Source organism: Hippopotamus amphibius, chromosome 11 (assembly GCF_030028045.1).
Source record: "Hippopotamus amphibius kiboko isolate mHipAmp2 chromosome 11, mHipAmp2.hap2, whole genome shotgun sequence".
NCBI lineage: Eukaryota > Metazoa > Chordata > Mammalia > Artiodactyla > Hippopotamidae > Hippopotamus > Hippopotamus amphibius.
This window is the reverse complement of record NC_080196.1, coordinates 5,974,134-6,001,905: the sequence shown is the minus strand read 5'-3', so window position 1 is coordinate 6,001,905 and position 27,772 is coordinate 5,974,134. Positions and strand designations below refer to the sequence as shown.

General features: G+C 37.6%; 1 long non-coding RNA gene across 1 annotated transcript in view; it reads right to left on the bottom strand.

The window, feature by feature from the left end:
• Positions 1 to 1,959: 1,959 nt before the first annotated feature.
• Positions 1,960 to 27,772, bottom strand: part of LOC130831507 (uncharacterized) — a 115,794-nt gene continuing 89,981 nt past the window's right edge. The window contains exon 3 of the long non-coding RNA XR_009048066.1: positions 1,960 to 3,279. This is a non-coding gene — a long non-coding RNA (uncharacterized LOC130831507). The remainder of the gene's footprint in view (positions 3,280 to 27,772) is intronic.

Genomic DNA, 27,772 nt, shown 5'->3' with positions numbered 1-27,772 from the left:
GGGGCTGCCATGAACAGGATTAGTGCCCTGATGGGAGTCACAAGGGAGCTTGCTTTCTCTCTCTGCTCTCTACCACGGGAGGATACAATGAGAAGTCTGCAGTCTGAAACCCAGGAGAGGGTTCTTACTGGGTCGTGACCATGGGGGCACTCTGACCTTGGACTTGGCCTCCATCCAGCACAGTGAGAAATAAATTTCTGTTGTTTATGAGCCACATCATTAAGGGTATTTTTGTTATAGCAGCCCAAATGGACTAAGACAAACACAGAACTAAAAGGTGAAACACATCTTTGATACTATTTGAAGTGCATTTGTGCTTATAATTTATTCTCAATGACACAATCATCTACTAAAGTTTCTCTCTGTGTTCAGCCCTCACCGCAGCACCTTTTAGAACTGACCACAAATGTAACCACTTTGGCTACTTCCAAATCGACCATCATTTTGGTTTATTACAGACCAATCAATAGTGGAGCCCAAAATACCAGATCAACAGTGAATATTTCTGGTTGTCTGAGTCTACAACTTGCCATTGTTATAGCAAACAGACATCACAAGAGAACTACTCAGAACTTGTGAATGACCAATTAACCTTTTAAATCTTTCTACATAAGACAAAACTACTTACTCTACTTCTCTAAAAATACGTGTTACAACCCCACCCCTCACCCCAGGGTTCCTCCCTCCTCTTTTGTGCCTTTCAGTTTCATGACACTAAGCATAGTTAAATGTAATGAAAAACACTGAATCCGAAAGCGGCTGCCATCTTGGCCAGGCTGCACTGTACTCAGCAGTTTGCGGAGAACTGGCATTTAGTAAAAGTGGACATATTTTTGGACGGCCATGAAGACAAAAGATAAAGAAAGGGGACAGAATAGGATGTCTAAGAGTTCTGGATTTGTGTACAAGTCTGATGCAGATAAGAGCCTCAATGTCAAAATCTGACTGGGTCACACAAAGACATACACTTAAGGAAGAATTACAAAAATTGACCATCTGGCTAGCAGACAGAATTCAACCAATCCTCTCAGTCTTTTAAGCTCACAGTAGGTAGATAATTAAACTAAAAGAGTGGTGCCTGAGAGCCAAAAAGGCAGACAGGGATGGTGTCTCAAAGCAGATCTCAAAGCAGATTCGGGGCTCATACACTTTAGGCCTAGAGCGGCCAGCCCACTGATGGGAATGGACCACTAATGAGCTGGGACAGATTAGCTCAGAAAACGGTGCAGCTCAGCTCTGACCCTGGGCAGCATCACAATGGTGACATCATGTTTGAAACCTTAAACAGAACTGCAGAGAAAAATAAATTAGAAATACAGACAATTCTGTGGAAACTGGAAATAGAAATATGAGTAAAAATATTGGTAACAACTTTTGAATGGAATTGGTACCATATTTGCTGTTTGGCCTTTTGGAGACATCTACGATCAACAAACATTTTGACAAATGAGGATCTAAATAGAAGAAAACAAATAGCTCCCTGGGCCTGCGCTTGTCAGATTTGGAAAACAAGTACAAGTAAAACCAACAGGGTGACATTGTTTGAGGTGGGAGGTGGGGCAAGTTTGCTCTTACTTTTTAATGTTTTTAATTTTTACAAAATGAAATAAACATTTTTTCAGTAATATTATGGACCAAGAAATGTACTGTGAACTTCATTTGACAGGACTATTTTGCAAGATTGATATATTTTATTTTATTTCACTGTGCTAAGAACACTTAGCATGAAATATACTCTCTTAACAAATTGAAAAATACAAAAGTGTAAAATACAGTATTGTTAACTATAGGTACAATGTTGTACAACAGAGCTCAGTTTTTATCTTGCTTAATTGAAACTTTATTCTGGTTGAATACGAACTCTCCATTTTCCCCCAAACCCTAACCCTAACCCTAACCCTAACCCTATACACTTAATTCTATTCACTTGACTATTTCAGATATTTCATATAAGTGGGATTATGCAATATTTGTCTTTTGGTTTATTTTTAGCATAATACCCTCAACATTTATCCATGTTGTCACATATTGTAGGATTTCATCCTTTTTAAGGCTGAATAATATTCTGTTGTATGTTTATATCACATTATCTTCAACCAGTTCTCATATCTCGGCTACTGTGGCTAGTGCTGCAGTGAACATGGGAGTGCAGGTAGCACTCCAAGATCCTGATTCCAATCCTTTTGGATAAACACCAAGAAGGGGAATTGCCGGATCCTATGATAGTCTTATTTTTAATTTTTTGAGGCAGCTACATACTGTTTTCCACAGTGGCTGCACTATTTTGCATTCCCATCAACAGGGTGATAGTTATTGCATTCTGATTTGTATTTGCCTGATGATTACTGACACTGAGCATCTTTTGACATGTGTACGTCTTCTTTGGAGAAATATCTATTCAAGTCTTTGGCCCATCAACAGAGAAAAAAAAAACAACCAATAGAATGAAAGAAAATACTTGCAAAGCATATGTCTGATGGGTGTTAATTCCAAAAGATATAAGTAACTCCTACAACTCAGTAGCAAAAAAGTGAATAACTTGATTTTAAAATGGGCAAGTTTGTTTTTAGAATTTAGGTCCGAAACATTGAGTTGCTGGCTTGAAGGACTATTACTAGTGCAGAAGAACCAGAATAAGATTAGAGTCTTCATATTCCTTGGACTGGATGCCATTTTCCTCACCAGCTGAAGACTTCTCATCCACCTCCACGCAGAAGGACTCTCAGTGATGCCTAAAGCTTGATGCCTTGAGTTAATCCCAATGCACCATGCAAATGTACATCTACATGACATTTCTCTACATCATGAAATCTCTGTTCACTTATAAACAGAGGGGGGGTCTATAATTTACATTATGTGGACATAAATACATACATTAAATATTTTTTGTAAGAATGAGAACATTCTCATTCTGTTTTTTATAAATTATTTTCTTTATTTTTATTTTTGGTTGTGTTGGGTCTTCGTTGCTGCACACAGGCTTTCTCTAGTTGTGGTGAGTGGGGGCTACTCTTTGTTGCAGTGTGTGTGCTTCTCATTGCAGTGGCTTCTTTCGTTGCGGAGCACGGGCTCTAGGTGAGAGGGCTTCAGTAGTTGTGGCACGTGAGCTCAATAGTTGTGGCTTGCGGGCTCTAGAGCGCAGGCTCAGTAGGTGTGGTGCACGGGCTTAGTTGCTCCGTGGCATATGGGATCTTCCCAGACCAGGGCTTGAACCCGTGTCCCCTGCATTGGCAGGCAGATTCTTAACCACTGCACCTCCAGGGAAGCCCCACATTAATACTGAAAAATAAATAATATTAAAGATATTAACTTTTAAGATTATATATTATCTTTGGAAAAAAGATTATCATAATTCTGGTACCACTATTCCCAGGCTCTCTCTATTTGCCTTTTCAGGTTGAAGCATTCTGAAACTGAGGAAATTCCATAAATAAGTTAAGCCTCATGCCCAACTGCTTAATAAAAGTATATATTCGCTCTACTTTTTAATTACCTCACTTATTTCCCCATAATTTTAATAAGCATATTCACTTTGCCATCAAGAGTAATTAATGTCATATTATCACAGGGAAATTGCAGGACTTTCCCCTCCCTGATAAAAACTATAGTAATGATACTTTTGAGAATTAATTATCATATAGATGATAATTTGTATAGATGGGGTCAAGCCTACCAGGTCGGGAAGTCTGTTAAGAAAGAGGGATTTTAAATGTAAAATTTGCTTATTTTACCCTGCACCAATCTCTAAACATTGGAATTTGGAGGAACTGATACTTTTATAAGTGGGCTATAATAGGAACTCTGCTTGAAAATTTATTTTCCAAATTTTGAAGATTTTGAGACTCAGATATGAAGTTGGTAAAGGAGTAGTTTCCTAAGATAAATTATGAGATCTGATATAAAGTATACGCAAAATAATAAATGGGGTCACTAAATAGGTATTCAAGAAAATTATAGACTTCTAGTCAAAACATTTTGATGGACCTTGACAAACCTCCTCTCTTCCAAACATGTGTCAATGATAGATAGGACACAAAAAGGAAAAACCAGAAAGACACACACTGGCCCAAAAGCATCTCCGTAGAGTTGAACTAAAAAGAGGCCCAGTGGAGAGCAGAATAGAAGCCACAGGCCGGCTTGTTCTCTGTGTTCCAGCACAGGCTTGTTCTCTGTGTTCCAGCACAGAGAAAGGCAATGGGGCCAGGATGTGGGTGACTGCAGAGAATCAGAGGACAAAGTGACTTCATGGGGGACTGAGGAACAGAGCTCCCCTCGTGGCTTGATACAAAAAGCTGGGATACAACATCCCACCCACGAAAGGAAGCTGAAGAAAAACAACTACTGACTGCTGGTTAGGACTATGTCTTTGGTGATGCTGTCAGCCTGGGGATTGTGGAGGACACAGCCACCTCCTCAGGCACAGCTACTGAACCAATGCTGCGTTGGTGACTGGATCAGTGATATCTCCACACACCACCGGGAAGAGCTCCAGGGAGACACTGTAAGGCCAAGTTCTGGACTTGGGAGCTGGAAAGCTGGAAAGGAGCATCCCATCCATCAGGGAAGGATAAGGAGAAAGACAGTAAATGATTCAAATAACCTTTCATTCAAAATAAGGCTGCAAACCAAAATATCAAAACACATAATGAAGAATTCTAATGCTAGGAAAGTCAACCAAATTAATCAATAAAATCAAAACAGGAATTCACATGAAAAAATTAACATTCACAGTCTAACAAAGACTTTAACGTATTTTGGAGACAAAGAGATAAATAAGGGAGTAATATTCACTTAGAAAAATAAATGATGGAATTTTAAAAATGTAGGAAGAAACAGGTGACTATGAGGAAATAGATGTTTTGAAAATAAAAAATAAAGACATTTGAGGCCATAAGGATTTCAAAATTAAAGAATTCAAATGGCAAGCTAAATTCTAAACTGAACACAGAAGAGGAATGTATGAGTTGAACAACGGTACTAAAGGACTTAACTAGGGAATGGCACAACAGAAATAGCAAATTTTAAAGAATTTTCAGGCGATATTAGGTGATAATTTTCTGAAATAAAAGAAAGGCATTAGTCCTGAGATGAGAAGTACATTTAGACTGCCAGGAAGATAAATAAATATCAATGTACTCCTGGAAATATTGTAGTGAAACTGGAACATAAGAGAAAACGGAAAATTTTAAATGCTGTGAGAGAAAAACTAAACTACAAAGAAATGGCAATTTGGCCCCTAATCAGCAACAACAGATGACAGAAAGCAGTAGAATAGTATATTCAAATACTGGTAGAAAATAATTGTGATGACAGGTTTTGTATATAAGCCTTATTCAAGAGTGAGCCCCAAAGGAGTCATTTTAGACATATAAAAAGATAACTCCCACCTACGGACCCTTGCTACTAATGGATACTCCAGAGCAAAGTTAATACAGAAGAAAACATGAGAATAAGAAACAAAGATGAGGATAGATATTGATACAGTAAGCTGGTAAGTTTGGTTAAGAATATACTTTAATAAATAATCATGATAATTGCTGATACTTTTTAATTAAAAAAGACGACTCTATATGGCAGTACAAAATGGGAGCGGTTGCTTAATGGAGAGCAAAAAAAGGTTAAGGCCCTTTGTTATGTTTGAGAGGTAATTAGAACTATTGACTAATTTTGGAATTTGTTAAAGATTTTATAGTTAAGTGCTTATGTTAAAAATTAAGGATAAATAACAGACATAAACAATTTTAAAAAGTAGAAAACAATACAGATGCAACTAATAGGTTTAAACTATTACAAGATGGGGAACAAGAGAATGCAGAAAACTTTAACAAAACAACACAAATTAGAAAGAGGAGAGGAAAAGAGGCAAAAAATGTACAATGGTAGAAATCCAAATACATCAGTAATCAGGATTAATGTAAACAAAGACAATGCACGTATTATCAGATTATCAGAGTGGATTAAATATTTAAAACTCAACTTAAAATCAAAAAGAAAGACTGAAAATATAAGGAATGGAAAAAGATTTATCAGGCAAATCCTAATTAATTATAAATAACCATATTTACTGATTCTGATTTTTTGTTATATATTATAAAATCATTGAAGTATAACTTTATGTTAAGAAAACATTAATGCAAAATAAGCAATATTATAAACATTATACATTTCACAACATGACTTTGAGAAACATAAAGCAAAATAACAGAATCATGAGGGGAAAAAATTCACCATAATAAAATCATAGTGGGATATTTTAATACATCTCTTTCAGAAGCAGAGAAAAAATATTAAATATATAAAGGATTTGCAGAATAAAATTATTAATGTTGATAACAATTTATCTGTGATAAACATGTATATATATATTTATATTTAAATAAATTCTGAACTAACCATAAAAAATACGCATTACCAAGCCCACATGGTACACTTACAGGACACATGACCCATACAACAGGTCGTAAATTAAAACATAAATTTAGAAAACAGTATCACAAAGATCATATTCTCTGACAAAGAAACATAAAATAGAATTCAGTAATGAAAAAACAAAGCTCCCCACATATTTGGAAATTTAAACAGACACGTTTAAATAGCCCATCAGCTTAAAAAGAAAATAACATGGGAAATTATAGAATATTTCAAACTTGAAATAAATAAAACCAAACAATGAAAGTACTTCTTTAAAAAAATGTGAAATGCAGCTAAAATAATAACTTCCAAAAAAAGTATTTATCGGGACTTCTCTGGCAGTCCAGTGGTTAAGATTTCACCTTCGAATGCAGAGGGTGCAGGTTCAGTCCCTGGCCGAGGACCTAAGATCCCACATGCCTCTTGGCCAAAAAAACAAAACATAAAGCAGGAGCAATATTATAACAAATTCAATAAAAAGACTTTAGAAATGGTTCACATAAAAAAATCTTTAAAAAAAAATAAGAAAAAGAAATAAGAATGATGACTGAGGGAAAAGAGTAATAAAATTTTCAATTCAAGAGCTAGAAAAAGAATAACATAAAACTGAAAAACCTAGGAACAAAATAATAAATACTATGTGAGTCAACAAGAATTAACAGAAAACTAGTAAACAAGAAATCATCCACAAAACCGTAAGCTCCCTAATATGAATTTGATATCAAAGTAGACAAGGATAGCATGAGAAGAAAGTTATAGATCGACCTCATACACATATGGAAATGTAAAAATTCAAAATAAAATGTTAGCCTATCAACTTCAGCAGCACAAATACACACTGCACATATTTACACACATGTATATAGGATGCTGGGGAGAAAATTAGTTTTGCCATCAGAAAGGGCTGAACCTGAGTCCTGGACTACTTGTAAAGTGGGTTTTAGGGTTTATTTTTTAATGTGATTTCAGTAGGAAGCACTGACATAGCTACAACCCACATGGTTCTTAATTTACGCAAAATGACGGAAATCGAAAAGTTCATAGAAATATTTTAAAGGAAAATCTTCATCTTTGAAGCTCTTTATTGGTCCTTAAAACTGCTACCACTCTAAAATTTTTGTTGACTAAAAGTAAATAATAAGCAAAACAATTTTTAAAGTATAAACATATCCCAAGGTTGGCAACTGAATGCTGCTTTCTGCTTTGTTTTTACAGCTAAAAACAATGTTTTCTTGGTGGTTTTCTCTGTGTAAGTTAAACATGAAAACAATTTTCATTCCTTGACATTTCTCATTGTGAACTCTCATGGTCCTCCTGGCGGAAGGTCAGGTCCAAGCACAGCGTACAAACCCACAAGCTCTATCCAATGCATCTATCAGAATGATACATCCTTCAGGGATGGACGGCATCTGCTCCGGCATGCCTGAGTTTCCACAGCAGACCTGATCCCGTACCTCATGAAGGCAAGGGGGGTAGAGCCACTATCAGCCCCCAAAATGCAAGCCCCCTTATTTCATCATCAGAATGGATGCCACCAACCCAGGAAAGGGCTTTGGAGATCACCACCTTGAGAATTCGAAAGCCACATATTTAGTGAACCGAATAATGCCAGAGAAAATTGATATCAACAAATTGTCAATAAAAACAAGTTGATTTCTAGCCAGCTGCCAAAAGTAGGCATGTTGACCCTATGCCTGCAGCAGCGTCCCTCCACCTGCTGGTGGAAAATCTGCTACCTGCACTTTCCAAAACAAATGTGCTGTAGCTTGCCTTTCTAAGCAGATTTTTATAGGTATAATTTAAAATGTTAAACCGGTGCCCCCTTAGAGGACCTTGGGACTCTGAAGAAAGTTGGCAATAGTTTTCTAGGTAATCTGAGAGTCACCGCCTGGAATTCCCCCTGATTCGTTCCTTTGGTGTATTTTCCTTCCATCAAAGATGACCTTGCACTTCACTTATTTATTTGTGTAAGACAACCAGACCATTTCTCTGACACCTGAATACATATGAGGGTGGAGGGAAAGCAGGAGTTTCTCCTTCAGAGTAACAGCATCTCTGGAGTCACTCTCTTTCAAGCCCTGAGATGTGCTGAACTCATATTTCTTCTTGGAACTAGCCTAGTAATTAATGATGTGGCCCGATTATCTTGTCTAATGACAAACATCAGACATCATAAATATAATTATCACATAATGTGTTTAGGGATCAACCTGTTTCTATTATACATCGTAAGTAGAAAGTCAACTATAGTCAAGAAAACATACACGGAATCTAAACATGGTACTGATGAACTCAGTGACAAGAACAAGGACGCAGGTGCAGAGAATGGACTGGAGAACTCAAGGTTTGGGAGGGGCGGGGGGTGAAGGGGAAGCTGAGACGAAGCGAGAGAGTAGCACAGACATATATATACTACCAACTGCAAAACAGATAGCCAGTGGGAAGTTGTTGTATAACAAAGGGAGTTCAACTCGAGGATGGAAGATGCCTTAGAGGACTGGGACGGGGAGGGTGGGGGGGACTCGAGGGAGGGTGGGGGGGGAGTCAAGGGAGGGAGGGAGGAAAAAAAGAAAAAGAATAATCATATTCTCCTTTACACATTTTTTGCTTTATCTTCAGTATTATTTGTTTGTTTGTTTGTTTGTTTTCCCCACAAGGACTCTCAATTGAATTAAATCCAAAACATTAGAAGCCGCAATATTCTATGAGAAAAGAAGTTTTTGTTTCCTATGATTTTCTTATTGTGGTGGTAGAGGTAGTGATGGTTTAAATATCTTTAGCAGCTTGGAGAGAAGAGAGAAGTAAAAGAAATGACATTGCTGGGGGTTTTTAAATAACATTAATATTATCAATGTAATTATGATAATTACTATATTTTGAGACAGAGATTTCTAAGTAATTTTTACAATGTGTGTATATATTTTGGTGCAGAGGCATTAACTACTTTGCATTTAACTTTTCAAAAGAAGTTTAATTTTTACCTTTCCAAAAGAAATGTCTTATAATCAGACACAATGCTAAAATGCCAAATTGGAAAGCAAAAATTTCATCTGCCTATCTGACCAGATAAGTTGAGTTTTATTTTATTTTTTTAATTACCCCCAGGGAGAAATTATTTTGTAAAATCTCATCAGCTCTCAATATAAAAACTTCCTTAGATACATGAGGGAAACATTTAAAGACAGATCCAGAAACTGAGGTGCTCAAAGGAATTAGTCCTGCCACACCAGCCCTAAGACCCTTCCTAGATGTAGTCCCTCCATGGTCTCTGAAGGCGGGCTGGAGCAGGCATATGTTGGAGCAAAATGTACTAGTGTGTCGTGTGTGTTTGTGTGTGTGTGTGTGTGTGTTTAAGTAAAGATGAAAAGGTCCATTCTAATTACTCTACTGTAGTAAGTAAAAGAAAGCTTCAAAGAAATATCGAAGGATGCTGGCAGGCAGCCAGAAATATTTAACAGTTAGCAAGACGAGTGGAGTCTTGCTGCCTTATTCTTAATAACGGCTTAAAGAACCCTGCTCTCTTTTCAATCACTGAAACCCCTCCCTACATGCACATCATTTCTCTTTCCATACGCAGAACACCAGACAAACATCACCCATGCCCAGGCCCCCTCCTGATGGAGGAGAACTAAAGAAATGAAACTGCAACGGAGGGTTTCCTTTGCAATTGGTCATGGTCACGCTATTCAAATAGGAAGAAATCTGCAACCTATTAGACATCTTCCTCCTGCATTAATAGTCAGAAAAATTAATTATATTTTGTAGCCATTCCTATTATTGTTTTTTTTTTTTCCGGTTGGGAAATATTCTCAAAGGGCTGTGCCTGGAAAGCAGCGTGTAGAGTCAATTAGACTGTGCAAAAAGAACATAACTCTAAAGGAGTCCCAGATTTGTATCCCATCTTTGGAGAGAGAGGACGGTGGCAACAGAAAGAGGATCAACGCATTTGGCATCCGTGGTACCATGAGGTAGCTGACAACAGAGTGGCCAGTTCAATAACATGAAATCCCAAATAACCAACCATGTGCTTTTGAAACATGGCAAATTGGCCAGGATGCATTACTTGTTGTAATCCTTTCCTGCTCTTGAATTGTAGTCCTACTGGAAAGAAAAGTTGAATCAAACTTCCTGAATAAAATCACATGGGTGATCTCCGAAATCTGAGAATTTAAATCTTTCAACAGAAATATCCCTATAATTACCCTGGTTTTCTTCACAATAGTTTCAACAGAATCAAGTAGTAAACATATTAGACACACGGACTCATCTGAAAAAAAAAAAAAAAGTGCCACTGCCCTTGGCAGTGTAACTAGTTCACTTCCAAAATACATGGTATCTTATAATTTGGCATTTTCAGAGCTTGCATAAGTTATAAAAAATATTTCAGGGCTGGAGGCAGCCTTACATAGCATCTAATTAAATTTCCTCAATTTCCAGGTTAGGAAACTAGACCCAAGGAGATTCAGTCACTTAGTCCAAGGTGACAGCTAACTAGTGACAGAGTGAGTATTGGGACACAATCAATTTTTATTTATAAAACACCAGTAACAGAAAATCAAGCAAAATGTATTTCCTTCCACAGCTGACTCTGTATTCTCTTTTCCAAATGTAACATGCTCTAAATAGGTGAAATTCGACAATATACTTTCTATATTCATTTTCAATATTTATGCATTTATCCATGTACTTCACATACTTTTTTAACAGCACATTGCAAGCTATTCAAGTAGCTCTATGCTCTGGGGCTCATTATGTCTCCTTTATGATTATGTTTTAACACTATTGTAACACACAGAATAACCATCCTTCCATTTCAAATACGGGAATATGTTTTCAGTAATGTATCAGATAATCATGAAAGAGGCATGATCTTAGGATTGCTTGAATTTATTATAGTAGCACACAAAAATTAATAAAAAGAGAAGCAACATAAAGCTATATATGTAGCTTTAATGAGTACAGCACTTTATGGTTCTCAAAGCATTTTCAGTTTTGTAGCAACTGACATTCTAAGTACTAGCATTGGCCCTTGGATTCTGCAGTTTCGTTTCTTCGTGGTATCTTTTAATTTTAATAATAGAAACGTGAAGATGATCAACTTTTGGGAAAACTGTTATCTTTTTCATGTATTTACGCTCACTCACAGTGGGCATGTCTTGATTTTGGCTTCCTTCTGATAATAGTGCCTGGCTTCTCCTCTCTCAGCTCATGTGGTTCTGGGCATCTAAATCCCCTCCTGCCAACCTCCACCACTATCGTCAAATGTATGACCCTCCAGCCATATGGAATCACGATCCAGACCTAAGCGATAGATCCCATCCCCTTGTCAACAATGATTGGTTTGTAGACAGACACAGACTGAATTCATGCATTAAGAATGAGCCCTAGGACTTTCACTGGGACTGTCATGAAAGTTTTCCTTTTCTGCCAGGGATTACTAAACTTAGAGGACATGGGTTTAGAGAAGCCATTTTGCCAGTTTGTAAGGAAAGCCTACCTGGAAAAATAAACCACACAGGAAAATGGAATAAAGAGAGAGTTCCTGACACTTTTCTCCTTTTGCTGTTCCTCTCATCTTTGGATCCAGTCACTTCTGAATACAGAGTACCCTTGGCATTTCAGCGACATGTGCCCCCCAATCCCGCTTTCACTTAAATCAATGTGAGTTGGGGTTTTATTCCCTTACAGCTAAAAGAATCTTTTAAGTAATATAAAACAGCAGAGGCTTAAACTAGAAAGTGGCAGGAATCTTTGACTTCGTCTCTTGAGCTAATTTTATCCATTTAAATAGAGGAAGCAAACGTTAAGGCTTTGTAAATGTGGGGTTCACATTCTTAACTCTTTTCTCAAGTTTTCTCAATTTAAATCCCACCTTTTCTTACAACCTGCTGAGGATCCACTTTCTGGGATGGTATTCTGGCTCTTGAGAATCCCCCCAAATCCTTAAACTATATCCAGACAACACAAACGGAGCAATATTTTTTATTTCTCTTCTTCCCACTGGCAGATTGTTTGGCCCCAACAGAGATGTGAGAGGACAGGCTTGTTTATTTTTTTTTTTTTTTTGGTTTTTATTTATTTATTTATTTATTTATTTATTTATTTATTTATTTATTTTGGGGGGGTACACCAAGTTCAATCATCTGTTTTTATACACATATCCCCGTATTCCCTCCCTTCCTTGACTCCCCCGCCGTCGAGTCCCCCCCACCCTCCCCGCCCCAGTCCTCTAAGGCATCTTCCATCCTCGAGTTGGACTCCCTTTGTTATACAACAACTTCCCACTGACTATCTATTTTACAGTTGGTAGTATATATATGTCTGTGCTACTCTCTCGCTTCTTCTCAGTTTCCCCTTCACCTCCCGCCCCCTCCCATACCTCGAGTTCTCCAGTCCATTCTCTGTATCTGCATCCTTATTCTTGTCGCTGAGTTCATCAGTACCATTTTTAGATTCCGTATATGTGAGTTAGCATACAATATTTGTCCTTCTCTTTCTGACTTACTTCACTCTGTATGACAGATTGTAGTTCTATCCACCTCATTACATATAGCTCCATCTCATCCCTTTTTATAGCTGAGTAATATTCCATTGTGTATGTATGCCACATCTTCTTTATCCATTCATCTGTTGATGGGCATTTAGGTTGCTTCCATGTCCTGGCTATTGTAAAGAGTGCTGCAATAAACATTATGGTACAAGTTTCTTTTGGGATTATGGTTTTCTTTGGGTATATGCCCAGGAGTGGGATTACTGGATCATATGGAAATTCTATTTGTACGTTTTTAAGGAACCTCCAAATTGTTTTCCATAGTGGCTGTACCAACTTACAGTCCCACCAACAGTGCAGGAGAGTTCCCTTTTCTCCACACCCTCTCCAGCATTTGTTGTTTCCAGATTTTGTGATGATGGCCATTCTGATTGGTGTGAGGTGATACCTCATTGTGGCTTTGACTTGCATTTCTCTGATGATTAGTGATGTTGAGCATCTTTTCATGTGTGTGTTGGCCATCTGTATGTCTTCTTTGGAGAAATGTCTATTGAGGTCTTCTGCCCATTTGTGGATTGGGTTATTTGCTTTTTTGGTATTAAGCTGCATGAGCTGCTTGTATATTTTGGAGGTTAATCCTTTGTCCGTTGTTTCATAGGCAATTATTTTTTCCCATTCTGAGGGTTGCCTTATAGTCTTGTTTATGGTTTCTTTCGCTGTGCAAAAGCTTTTAAGTTTCATGAGGTCCCATTCGTTTATTCTTGATTTTATTTCCATGATTCTAGAAGGTGGGTCAAAAAGGATCTTGGTTTGATGGATGTCATAGAGTGAAAACTTTAAGACATTGATGAAAGAAATCAAAGACAACACAAACAGATGGAGGGACATACCATGTTCCTGGATTGGAAGAATCAACATCGTGAAAATGACTGTACTACCCAAAGCAATTTACAGATTCAATGCAATCCCGATCAAATTACCAATGGCATTTTTCACAGAACTAGAGCAAGAAATCTTATGATTTGTATGGAAATGCAAAAGACCCCGAATAGCCAAAGCAATCTTGAGAATGAAAAATGGAGTTAGTGGAATCAGGCTTCCTGACTTCAAACTATACTACAAGGCCATAGTGATCAAGACAGTATGGTACTGGCACAAAAATAGAAAGGAAGATCAATGGAATAGAATAGAGAACTCAGAAGTAAGCCCAAACACATATGGGCACCTGATCTTTGACAAAGGAGGCACGAGTATACAATGGAAAAAAGACAGCCTCTTCAATAAGTGGTGCTGGGAAAATTGGACAGCAACATGTAAAAGAATGAAATTAGAACACTTCCTAACACCATACACAAAAATAAACTCCAAATGGATTAAAGACCTACATGTAAGGCCAGACACTATAAAACTCCTACAGGCTTGTTTAAGTAGGATCTGTGAAGCTGGTGACAAAAGCCTACAAGACTTAAGTGTTTTACTCAACCAGGAGAAGCTGGGCTTTCATTAGAGAGCTGATGTCAGGACACATGAATGTTTCCAGCCATAAGCTTTTAGGCTTTTTATTAAATCGTGTTTGGAGAAAGGTAAAAAGTCATGTGTTTCTATATTCATGATTTTGACAAGTTTATCATAAAGTTTTAATATATCTAACATAAAAAACCTGTTATTTGAATTCTGGTCATGCATTGTGCTACGTTTCCTCCACATTTTCTCAAATGCCTGGTAATGGGAAATGTTTTAGTGGCCGGAACACCATTGCTTTATGTCCTCCTCATCACCATTTGCAGAGTCACGGTCCTGAGATCTCATATTATAATGAGACTTAATATTATTACATGTAGAAGACTGAGTGGGGAAATTGGTACACTGGATAGGAAACGTAACAGATGGGACTCATACATGCTGCCATATGTTACAATATTTTAAGGGTTTCTGAGAACCTAAATTTAAGATAATCCCAAGGTTAATGTTCTAAGAAGCCATTCAAAACAAAAGTGACCTTAAAGAAGAAGTGGTCATCTTGCTTTACATAATTTTAGCTACCAATTATTGCTTATTAAACATACTATTTAATTATATTAAAATGGAACAGTGTCATATTTCTATAGCTCTTTCTAGTTTAGAAATGATTTTAATCCCCCAACAATTCTACAGAATAGGCCAAAATGACATTACCCCTTCTCTGAAGAATAAGAAAAAAAAATTCTCAAATAAGGCATCTGGTAAATGTCAGACCTGGGTGTTTTGAATTGGTTCAGACTTTTGGATTGGCTACCAGAAAGCACCTAATCAGAAGTATTTCCTATGTAGACATCAGCCCAGGGTATCCCCTGCTTACTCACCAATATCATGACTAAGTGGCCAAACCAAGGTCCAGGTATCTCTACTAGAATCTTATCATGAGGCTTGAAAAATGAACAGATTTACATAGAAAAGCCAAAAGGATGCTATAGAGACTAGTTCTAAAATGCTGGCTCCATGATGGCTCCAGAGATGTTTCCCGTCATGGTTTCCTCCCTAACGCCAAAACTCTCTCTTGCATACAGATGTCACTCATAAACTGTTTTTTCACTGTATAAACAAATCCATCCAAACTTAGCAAATGTGTGGATCTATATGTTATCCATGTATTATTATGAAACCAATTAAGCTATGTATAACACAGATATAATTCTTAATAACCAACCTTTCTCACCAGGACCAGGTGAAATCTGGTCTTGAGTTGCTAGAGACAAGATCTCAGTTACAGTCTCAGTATTCTTATATATCAACCTTCTTGCCCCAACTAGATGTCTTCTTTTTCTATTTAACAAAATCTTTATAAATATACCGGCTGTAGAATCATCTTTGCCTCTCTCTAAGAGGCCAGTGAACTCAAGGTCACATCTTAACCTTGGTTTACCTGATAGTCCCTGCCTTGTTAACTTTACCTGTCCTCAGTCATCAACTCACTCTACTCTGCTACCTGGGCCGTGGTGATCCTTCCAGTACCAACTTCTATTTTAAGTCAACAGTTCCTTCAGATTCATTAAATACCCTAGGAGAGCCCATTTATTCTGCCTCCATAATTTTGCATGGGTGGAAACAGCTTAAGTAAACCTCTTATTTCCCTTCCCTAAATGTAATAGGGAAAACACTTTTGAAATAGTAAATTTTTTTCCTAATCATTTACTAGCCTACTCCTACTCAAGAATTTAGGCTATTAAGTGCACGGTCCTCACTTGATTTCCTACCTCTGATCTACTTTAAAACAGACAAATAAAAAAAGTCCTCAGACAAATAATAAGAAATCCAGGAAGAAACATTATATATTACAACAGGGTATTCGAGGAGAATAAGATTCCACTCTGTTCCCATATTCAAAAATAATGAAGTTGGGTTATATTTCTCTAGAGACAAGAGAGAAAGGGAAGCAGTTCAAAGATCTCTTGGTGGGTCCCAGAGTGAATCCCAGGACCCTCTTCCCTATGAAGGAGCCTGAAGAGGTGGCAAATCCCCAGCGAGGGGATAACCTAATAAAAGTGATGCTGTGATCAGTCTCTTGGAGGATTTCTGTGACCCAGCATGACAGGAAAGAGCAGAAGAAGCCCTTGGGTCCTAAAGATGATATAGACTTAGGAAAAAGGACCCAAGACCAGATGAGGTAGGGTGGACAGGAAAAAGACTGTCTCAGCAGTGACCTCCCTGAGTTAATGACCAATGACCAATTCCACTCACAGCCCTAATAATATTTAAGATCTTCAAGACCAGGTACAACCCCAGGGAAAACTAAGTGTCCAGAAACTCCAAATTAAATGCAATTAAGTCTGCTGCCCTGTTGAAATTAATCCTCAAAATGAAATCAAACTGATTTGTAGAATAAAAAGAATATTATGTATGTCACACAGCTGAGCTGTTAATCAAGAGTCATACTCTCTAGGAAAACATTGCTTCCCAAGGAAATTGAGGAACACCATGATTGAGCTTAAGATGAAAATTTTCAATAAAATATTGCTAAGGCAACAGAAAACTCCTTTTTCATAATTTTTAAATACCTGTTACTTTTTGCACATTTTTTAATATATGAACTTAATTCACTCAACCAGTATTCATTGAGTATTTCTGATGTATAAGGTGCTATACTAGACACTGTAAAAAATACAGACATAGGCAACATACAGTCTCTTCTCTCAAGTGATTTATAATCTAATTGGAGACAGGAAGACAAAGTAAACTATTATGTAGTATGTTGGCATGTGCCAAATAATTGTAGAAATGATAGAAGATTTATGTTAAACAATTGATGTATAAGCGTGTTGGAATTATCAAGGAAAGCTTCACAGAGAAATGTTTTCCAAATAGTGGATGAAGACACATTGGTAAGAATAAAATCTTTTTAGGGAGTTATGACCAACGTTTAAACTGGCAAGGATGGAGCAGGGCAGGAAGGATAGAACAGCAAATGGAAGGATTGCATCAATATCACAATTCTAATTAAAATATATTTTCTTTTTGACATCTGAAGGTGAATCCCTCTTAGAAATCTTTAATAAACTGGACTACATCACTCCTGTTAAATCACTTTTTAGTAATGAATTTATATATATATATACACACATACATATTAGTGCCCTTTAAGATAATCTCTTTCTTCCCTATTATCACCAAGTAATTTTAATAAACCTGAATTCTTACACACACACGCACACACAAATTCTTTATGGGCTTAGAACTAGATGAAAGTCAATGTAACACCGTCCACCCTGTATATATCAATAATTCTCACAACCACAACCTCTAAGGCACAACCTAGAACCCTCCCAGATTCCTACTCTGTGCCTTAAAATGCATCACTCCCATCCCTTTAGAAACATATAGTTTCTTAGAGAGCTAATAGGACAAGAAGGAGCGACACTGATGCTATTTCTATGAGCACTTTGCCTCTTCACAAAGTCTATATCCCATGCAAAAAATTGGCTGATACAGCCTGCCCTGGCCCCAAGTGATCTAGTAATTAGAATCTTCTCAGTAGGACAGGACACCATGAATCAGGAGTGAAGAGGAGGAAATCGGGAGGAACGCAGAACCTTTTTGCTATTGGCTTAACTGGCTTAAGTGGTAGACAGAATGTTTCTGTCTTTAGCTGGAGATGATTATATAAAGTCTGTCAGGAAAAAAAGATTTTCTTTAATTATTATTTTTGTGCCTTGCGGTAATTTTCCTTAAAATACCAAAAAAAAAAAAAAAAAAAAAAAAATCAGCCAGCAGAAGGAAACCTAGTAGATTACTCATAATGCCCAGAGGCAGGTCATGCCTAGAAAATAGGTTCGTAAAAAGGAATATAAAGATATTTTCATAAGAAATCCAATCCAATCCATACATTTCTACCAAATCTCTACTGTGTGTGAGACCAAGATATCATTTCAAAATAAGTCGTTTTGAGAAGTGAATACTGATAGGCAGAGATGGGATTCCTTTCGGATTTGTTTTCTGACAGCTGACATTACCCCAAATTGATTCTTCCCATATACATACACAGCCTCAGGTCCGAAGTCCTGACTCTTTCATCTCATCATCCCTGAGAACACCACAAGCGATTTCATCGGCTCTTCTCCAGATAAGACAAGCCGAGCTCAACGCCAGGTTAATGAAATTTTTGTGGTCACTGTCCGCCCCCCCCCCGCCCCCGCATACATCTTTTTCCTGAAGAATGTGTGGGTTTTAGACAATCACATAAACCTCTGTTCCTTAAACAACCGTGGTGAAATTCTTAAATTATTTCTGGTAAGTACTTTATCTGTGCAATCTGTAGTTTCTTCACCATTTTTATAGATGTAATCAATTATCTCAGCCAAGCCCAGGCCACTGCCAACTTTCCAAAATTCCTAGCACAGTTTTAACTACCAGCTTGGGGTTTTATATGGTATGAGCATAAACGTTATTATATTCTAATTGCTTGTGATTGTTACTACATTGAGATTTATTTTTGTTGGTTATTTCAAGAGACTGTTAAAATGAGTTTAGTGACTTCATTCTGGTTTTCCTGATTGATTCTATTATTAGGACTGTGGAAGCCTGGGGCCTTTTGGCCTTGCTGAACATCTTGAACAATTTTTTAAACAGTTTGGGTTTGGCAAAACCTATTTCGCCAAGAACATTACCCTTTAATTTTTAAAAACCATGTGCATTTTAAGGAAAATGTAACCCATATGTTCCTAATTCCTCTGTACTAAACACATCAAAATGTTTTGTAAGAACTGCTTGATTTCCAAGAAGTCTTATGAGCCTTCCTTATAAGACCTTTTAAGCTATTTTTTTAAGCAGGAAGTTTCTTCTGCCAAGAATAAAGTTATTTAGACACCAACTGTTTCAAGAAACTCATGAACTAACTGGACATATTTCATGTTACTCTGGGATATATTTACTGAATATAACGGGAGCCAGAAAACAAAAAGTGAAAACTGAGATTTGAGAGAACCAAAGCAAAAAACTTTTTAGAATGTGGGTACTTTTCTTGAATCTCCATACACTGAAATACTAGGTTATAGAGTTAGTATTTGATGAGAATATCTGCTTCAAAGGATTTTGTTAAGAATAAGATTGGAGGAAGGTATTTTTTTAGTTCTGGAGAAGATATTCTAGAATCTTATTTGAATATCTGTTTTTAACATCGAACAAATTAACTTTTCTCAGAGGATTTGGAATTTTAATTCAGTTGGTCTTCTTTTCATTATTTGTATCTCTAATCTCAACCATAAGAATAGAAAGAATGTTAAGAAAGCAGAACATGCGTATATTTTTACACATATACGTGTGTGTGTGTGTGTACCATCCTAGATATTCCTTCATTAGCAGCTGCACTTCCTTCATTAGTCTCTCAGTGAGAGTCCTACTCCTCAAACTAGCAAACTTTGGTTTTCATTCTTCCTATTCTAGACCACAGGCTGGTGTGTCAAGCACACATCTGTCAGTTTGCAAGGGCACCTCCAAGACTCTCCTGGGGAGAGAAAGCAACCTACCAGGCCTGTTTCTGGCTGAGTTTCTTGGATATTGTGGTATTCTCTCTTTTTCATACTATTCTCAAACATCAGCTCAGAAGAGAAAAAGAGAGCCTTTCCCAAACCTCAAGCCTGCAAGGATCCACCTCTCCCCTTTCCCCTATTAGACCTCCCCTCTGATCCCCCCAGTGTGGCTGATCCTGGAGGTGAGCCCTCTGCTCCCACTTGCCACGTTGCCCGAGGCTCTCTGTTCAGCCACTTTCATCTCTGTCCCCACATGGCCCACCTGTGAGCCTATCGACTGAACACTCAGCACTCAGAGAGAGCCCAACAGGTAGCAGAAAAAGCTATTAAAAAGGTAAAGTGTTCGATTTGTGAGTATCCATGGTCAGTGCTCAATGGTATGAGACAATTGGATGTGTTCATTAGCTGGACTGAGGTCATCGTTTCACAGTGTACAAGTCCACAAAGCATCACATTGTACACCTTACATATGCACAATTTTCATTTGTCAATTATACCTCAATAAAACTAGGTAAAATATGAGAAGTTATACCATTCGGCTTTGTTGCGAATATACCTGTTATACACTGAGATCACTATTTATACTAAGAATGTATAAATGAGAACCACAAATGAGACAAGTCATTTCCTTCTGCTCCAGGCCTCGGTTTCCTCATCTGTAAAGTGATGTAAGTGGATGGAATGATTCCTAAGGTTATTTCCTGCACGTGCTTTTTAGGAACTTAGTCTCAACACGTGAACTGTCCAGCAATCCTGAAAATGAAGAAGTCATTGACGGTTGGTATTCAGGGCACATAATGTCTCTTCAAGGAAGTATTGACTATTGCAGCCTTGAGTTCCTGCTGCATGCCAGGCACTTTGCTAGGATTAGAAACGCAAAGGAGAAAAAAGAAAAGGAAAGAAAGAAAGAAGAAAAAAAGGAAGAAAGAAAGAAAGAAGAAAGAGAAAAGGAAGGAAGGAGAAAAAAGGAGAAAGAAAGAGAAAGAAAGAAAGGAAGGAAGGAAGGAAGGAAGGAAGGAAGGAAGGAAGGAAGGAAGGAAGGAAGAAAGAAAGAAAGAAAGAAAGAAAGAAAGAAAGAAAGAAAGAAAGAAAGAAAGAAAGAAAGAAAGAAAGAAAGACATATATGTATAAATACAGCTGATTCCCTTTGGTGTACCTCAAAAAGTGGTATAAGAGTGTAAAGCAATTATATTCCAATAAAGAGCTTAAGAAAAAAAAAAAGAAAGAAAGAAAGAAAGAAAGAAAGAAAAAGAAAAATTTCTAAAGGGGCTTAGATAAAGAAGCATCCAAACAGCTATGACAATGTCTGACTTGGATTTTCACTGATACAGAAGAAAAGCAGAGGCTGGAAACTCTCTGTACTTGACTTGGACATATGAAAACAGGGGTCCATCATTCTCAGCGGACAGTTGGCAAGGAGGGTGTGGTGTCAGGGAAACTCTAAGGGAGCTGTTGAGAAATAAGGTTGAATATCTTAAGAAGAGGTAAAAAGTTTAGAAATTATTTCAAAAGCAATGTAATGCAAATAATGTAGTTTTCTATTTTGTGTCCGCACTCTTTTTTTTTACATTTTTAAAACTAAATGTTTTATTAGTTTTAAAACAATAGAAATGTACAGTGATTGAATTTATATTTGTTTTTAAATTCGTCGCTTTAGTTCAGGTATGTGTTTCTTTGTGATGCTTTTAAGTTCTCTACCATCCCAATATACAACAACAACCACCCAAAAAAGAATAAAGAGGACCGTTAGAAATGTTACTGGGATAAAATTCAAAACATACAGAATCACGGTTTCTCCAGGCCTGGAATACAACCTGACACTTTGGTTACACATTCGTAAAACAGACCATGCTGGGGCTGGATGAGCACTGTGGAAACACTGTAAAATGTACTAACTTAACAGCATCTTTGCAACAGGGTGAGCAAACAGTCTTATTTTTAAAAATAAGACTCTTTAATCTGAAAGATGAGAACCAGGCTGGTCATGGTCAAAGTTTTTAAATTGTGACATTTTAGAAGGATATTCCAATTCTGCTACATTCCTTAAGGATTAAAAATTTTCATGAAATAAATGATACATAATGAATGACATGCATAAGTGTTTAAAATAGTAAATGGCAAGCTCCACACATAATTTTTTATTAAGTCAACCTAAAGCTTTGTGTGTGCACATCATCAACATTTTTAGATTTAAATCCTAAATGACAAAAAGTATTTCCCATGTGACTCATCTATGGGTAACATCATTAGAAGCAGATCTGCTCTTATGAGTATGACCCAACAGGAAAATTTGAATGAATTGTTCTTAATAAAGAGCTGATGCTTCAGAACTATATAAGATCCACCAAAAGTATATATTGATAGAATCCACCAATTATATAGCACATGCCAATATGCTACCACATTCCCAAAATTTTATATGGGGTTGGAAATTTTCTGTCCACTGCAGCTTTTGATTAGGGCATGAATGGAGAGGACTGAGAATTCTCCAGAGTGAAGCAACTGGGGTACAAATGGTCCTCTCTTACTATTGAATACCTCTTCCTGCATATTGTGTCTGACAAAAAAGGAAGGGAGAAAGGAAGGGAGGGAGGAGAGACGATGGGGAGAACCGAAAGAAAAGAAAAAATCCAAACAACTTGAATTATAGCTATAATTTAAAATAGGATCATTAATCTAACCAGCTTGAACCTCAGTAATTAGAAAATTTTGTTTGCAAAACATAAAAGATAACTAAGGACGTCAACAGAATTCTAACTGCCTAAATGCCATTCTTATTTTTTATAAATCAAGGTCTTGACTGGTTTCTTTTAAAATTTACTTTCACATAATTTACCTTGAAATTTGACCTCTGGAGGAATCAAAGGTCAGTGTGTTGAGGAAGGTAATGACATGAAGGTGAAAAGAGTATAGTCTGGGTGAATATAGGTGACACAAATGCAAAGTTTTCTGGCTGATAAAACTTTCTGTGTTTTTAACATTCATTTACCTATAAAACATGAAATAGGCCATTTTATTATTGAGCCACCCACAGTGACTACTAGCTTTCTATCACTAGGGAAGCATTCAGAGTTGCCACAGTTAAATAATTACACTTATTTAACTGTAAATCTAATAGGTTTGGTTAACCTCTTCTTCCTTTATATTAAGCTGTGCTGAACCAATACCCACTTGAGCAACAGCCATTCCAATCCTGCAATGAAGTCTGCCTGAATTTGTGATAATAGTCACAACACAAAAGAGGGTTTATTCAGTTTATGAATTGTGAATAAACAGCAGAATCCACGAAGAAACCAATTGTTTATCCATGTAAGGTGGATGAATTTCTTCCAGAAGAGCAGGATTTAGTGCCCTCAAGAAGGCAATTTATTAAATAAAGCCAGAAATGTGTGTTCGTTTCACTAGTCTGAAGAGACCAAAGTATCATCATTAAACAATTTCTTTAGGGCGCTCAGATTTCTCTATCAGGTATTATGTAAACTTTGTTTGTACCTGCATCCAATCTTCCCAAGCAGTAACAGCAACATGACAATACCTATTAGATCATCCTGTAATGTAATCTCTTATTAATACTTAGAGGCTAACAAAGCCCTATCTGGAAGTCAGGACATCTTAGTTTGTGAGACCTACTGGGGGAAAGACACTCAGCCTAGATCATCTATAAACATGGAAGTTAAACAGAATCATCTCTAAAATTGCTTTCGATCCCAAAATACCATGATTGATTCATTTTCTTCTCAATGTGTTAACTTATGTCTTCTAAGTTGTATTAAAAACATTTTTCTTGCAGCAATGTCTTGTCCCTGCTCACCACAAATACACACATAATTACCTCAAATTAAAACAAGATTTTAAATGCACCATTCTCTTTCAAAACATATGGAAAAACCAAGACAATGAAAAAGTTGTTTTATGACTGTGGCAAAAATCACTTAACAAACAATTTCCATGCCCAAATAACATGAGGTTAGGCCAGACATCTCATTTCTCACCTCCTCTATTTTCAACCCCAAAATAGATGATGGCTTGCTCATTTCGTAAAGTAGGTGTTAAAAAGTCTCTTAGACAACGGAAAAAGAGAACAGAAATGTGAAGCAAAACTTGATTCTGTCTTTTTAAAAACTTGTAAATATACTTGGGGAACTCAATTGGCTTAGCCATCAGGTATTTTGAAAAGGAAGGAGTGAGGAGGAAGATTCCAGATCTAAAATTCAAGCCAGAGTGACGTCAGAGAAACTCCAACGTGACAAATTCTAAGTTACTGGTGGGAAAATGGAGGAGTATTCCACGAGGAAACAGCTAGTAATGCCAGGCCCGGGACTCAACCCCAGTCTGCCTGGCAGCAGACCTTGTACTGCTCTTTTCATGCCTGCGCACTTTCCCTCCTAAATCACTGCTCTACCTACAAGCCATCCAACTCACGTGGGACTTACTATCGTGGAAAAGCATGGAGAAAAATGTGTTTCTGCTTCAGGGCTAGCTAACAGCTTCCTACCAGATCTCAAATCAGTTTGTCCTGTGGGTAGACTGTTTTATTATGTTTTACCAAAATGTTTTTCAGAGATTTTCTGTTGGAAGGAAAGCCTGTCTGAGAGGATAAGCAGACAGTCGAACCTCTGAATCCGAGGGTTCCACATCTGCAAATACAGAGGCCCATTTTACGTAAGAGACTTGAGCAGCCTCAGATTTTGGTGTTCCCTGAAGGGTCCTGGAACCAATCCCCCACATGTACAGGGCAGGACTGTAAGTCGAACAAAAGAATCAGATAGAAGGGCCAGTAAGTGTTCTGGGCACCCTCTTTGCCCAGGGTGTAGTGGAGGGATGAGGTGGACTGGGAGAAAGTCCTCCAACTGAATTAAGTCCTCAAAACTCAAGCTTTTGACCCAGAGGCTTAATCATTGGAGGTCAATGGATGAAGAAGCTGCTGTCTTCCTGAGTGCCTTGCATGCATCCTAAGGCAAGGCCGTTTGCTGCCCGGCATCCTTCCTCAGATGGGTGTGGTGTCAGTGGAGGCCATCATAGTGACCAAGCCCTCTCAGATCATGACTTGCTGAGCTGGGCCCCACCCTGCCCCACATTTCAAGGACTTGTTCTGGGAGAGGTTGAAGAATCAAGTTGGGAGAAGATGAAGATCTCACAGGATCACCCAACAAACAGGACGTGAACAGTAGCATCCCCGGCCTTTGACCAGGGTTCAGTGTTCTTACAGAATGTTCTTACCACTCTTGTCATCAGAAATGGGGCCTGATCCTTACTGGCTGTCCATCCTCCCAAAGGTTAGTTAATCTATTGGGTCACCTTTATCGCTCATTCACTCCAAAGGTTGCCTCATCTGGGGATTACATGTCATGTACTCAAATTCTTCTTCATTCATGATATGGCAGTATGCGGTTAAAACAGAACCTAACATTTGCCTTCTTAAAAATGGTACTTGTGGGACTTCCCTGGTGGCTCAGTGGTTAAGAATTCACCTGCCAATGCAGGGGACACGGGTTCAATCCCTGGGCCAGGAAGATCCCACATGCCTCAGAACAATTAAGCCCACGCTCTAGGGCCCAGGTGCCGCAACTACTGAGTCTGCATGCTGCAACTACTGAACACCGTGTGCCTAGAGCCCATGCTCCTCAACAAGAGGAGGCACTGCAATCAGAAGCCAGTGCACCACAACCAAGAGTTGTCCCCACGTGCCACAACTAGACAAAGCACATGTGCAGCAAAGAAGACCCAACACAGCTAAAAAGAAAAAGAAAAATAATGGTACTTGCAGAATATAAACATTCCTGTTACTTAAGCTTCTTTCTTCAGTTTCCAAGAGGAGATGGCCATAAACGAAATACGATGAATCCTTAACAATTCACTAAGCTCGAGCTTCATGTTTATACCAACTATGTATACACATGTGTAATAAATGTTCTATCTGTATTTGTCATAAATATACAATTAAAACATTTTCCAAGGATCGTGCAAACTGTTTTACATAAATTACCTCACAACCAACCTAGGCGGTAATAGGAAAAAGCCCGAGGTTTGGAAAGGTTGAACATTCCCAAATTTCAGTAACTATTGAAACTAAACATAACTACACATAACTAAATAGATTACTCCCAAGTCGACTGAGACAGATTAATTATATCTTCTCAAGTAGCAGGAACTTCTCATGTGAATCACTGTTTTTGCTCTTATCACACACTGATCTACCTGACAGTCATTGTTTGCTTGTGTCCAGTCATAGTTTGTTTGTGTCCAGTCATATTGTCAAAGGTTATCAGCTCTTTAAGGCTATAGAATCTGATGAAAGCTATGAGCAATGTCCCCAGAAAAATTCATATATTCACCAGAATTGTGCCCACAATTTCAGAGAGTTGGAAGGCATTCTGTAGCCTGCCTGCAGGGGTGGGGATCACTTACCCTAGAGAACTATGAGCCCCAGGCTCAAAACACCTCACTCACCGCCTTACCTGTCCTCCACAGGCCTGTGTCTTGTGCACTTTTGCACATTATTTCTCAAGAAATATGCTACTATGAAAGAGAAAGATACTTGCTATAGAAAATTTTACAGTCCACGAGGCTATAAATATGGTTTTCCGGAGAGTTTGCTTTTCTTTCTTATTATCATATTTTTGAAAACATAAAACCCAGGAACGGGCTACCTGTAACTTGTGCTCTCTGAGCCTTGACTTTGGAGAGCACTGTGGGGACAGACACTTCTTTATTGGACTGCTTTCTGTGACATCAAGAGCACCAATGGTGCAGGAAGATCTGTCTACATCAATTATCCTAGATACTTAGGGAGGTGTTAGAGTTGACATTCACACTCAGATTGGAAAGAAGAGACTCTTCTTACTCTTTTTTTTTAAATATTATTAACATTTTAAAATAACACAACAGTCCAAAAATTGAGGTTATTCAAAATATCCTCCCTTGGTAAAAGGTGAAGTTCAATTGAAAGATTTTAATCTCATTACAAAATTCACATATCATTATTATTTTACTTGATGTTTCCTCCTAAAACATTTTAATGTCTAAATATTCTCTTTATTGTGGGATCTGTAACAGAAATACCTTAAATCCAGTGCTCTGTTCCACCCTTTGTGCCTACTTCTGAACTTTCTAATCTCTTGCCTAGTTTTTTAGAACAACTTTCTGTCTCAGAACTTCCTGACCAAGCTAGCAGGTATTTAGTAGGTATGGGCGGACACTGGCTATTTTCTAATGTCACGTCATTCACTTGTTTAACTCTCTCTTGGTTCATCTTGCTTATCGAATTAGACCCCAATTTCTCATGTTAGCTCCGAAGGCCCTTCCAATCTAGTTCTGGCCTCATGTTCCTTTGATAACTCTATCTAAACTCTTGTCCACTTCCTTCAAGCCACCAAATTCAAGCCTCTAGATTCCAGTTATGCTAAATCCCCACCATTTTCTAAGCACACTAAAACCTGCCACAATAATAAGCATGCTACATCTTCTGAGAGGTCCTCTCGCATCTTCACCAACTGGAAACACCTACTTATCGTTTAAAACTCAATCCAAATGTCATCTCTTCTAAGATGCCTTTCATGAACCCTTCATACAGTTATTCTATCCTCTTAACTTCAATTCCACTTTCTTTGTAACAATATTAAAGCTGGTGCCACTGAAAGTTTCATGTATGATGTCTGTCTCTCCATCAAGACTATGAATTCCTCAAGGACAAAAACATATTTTATTATCTTTACAGACCCAGCAGCAGAGCAATAATTGGCATAGCTCATTAGGTCAGAAACTGTTTGATAATCAATGAATAATACAGTGGAGTGAATGCAAGCATAAAATTTTGCTCTTTTACTAATCAATGTGTAAATTGGAAATAAATAAATTTGAATAGGAGCAT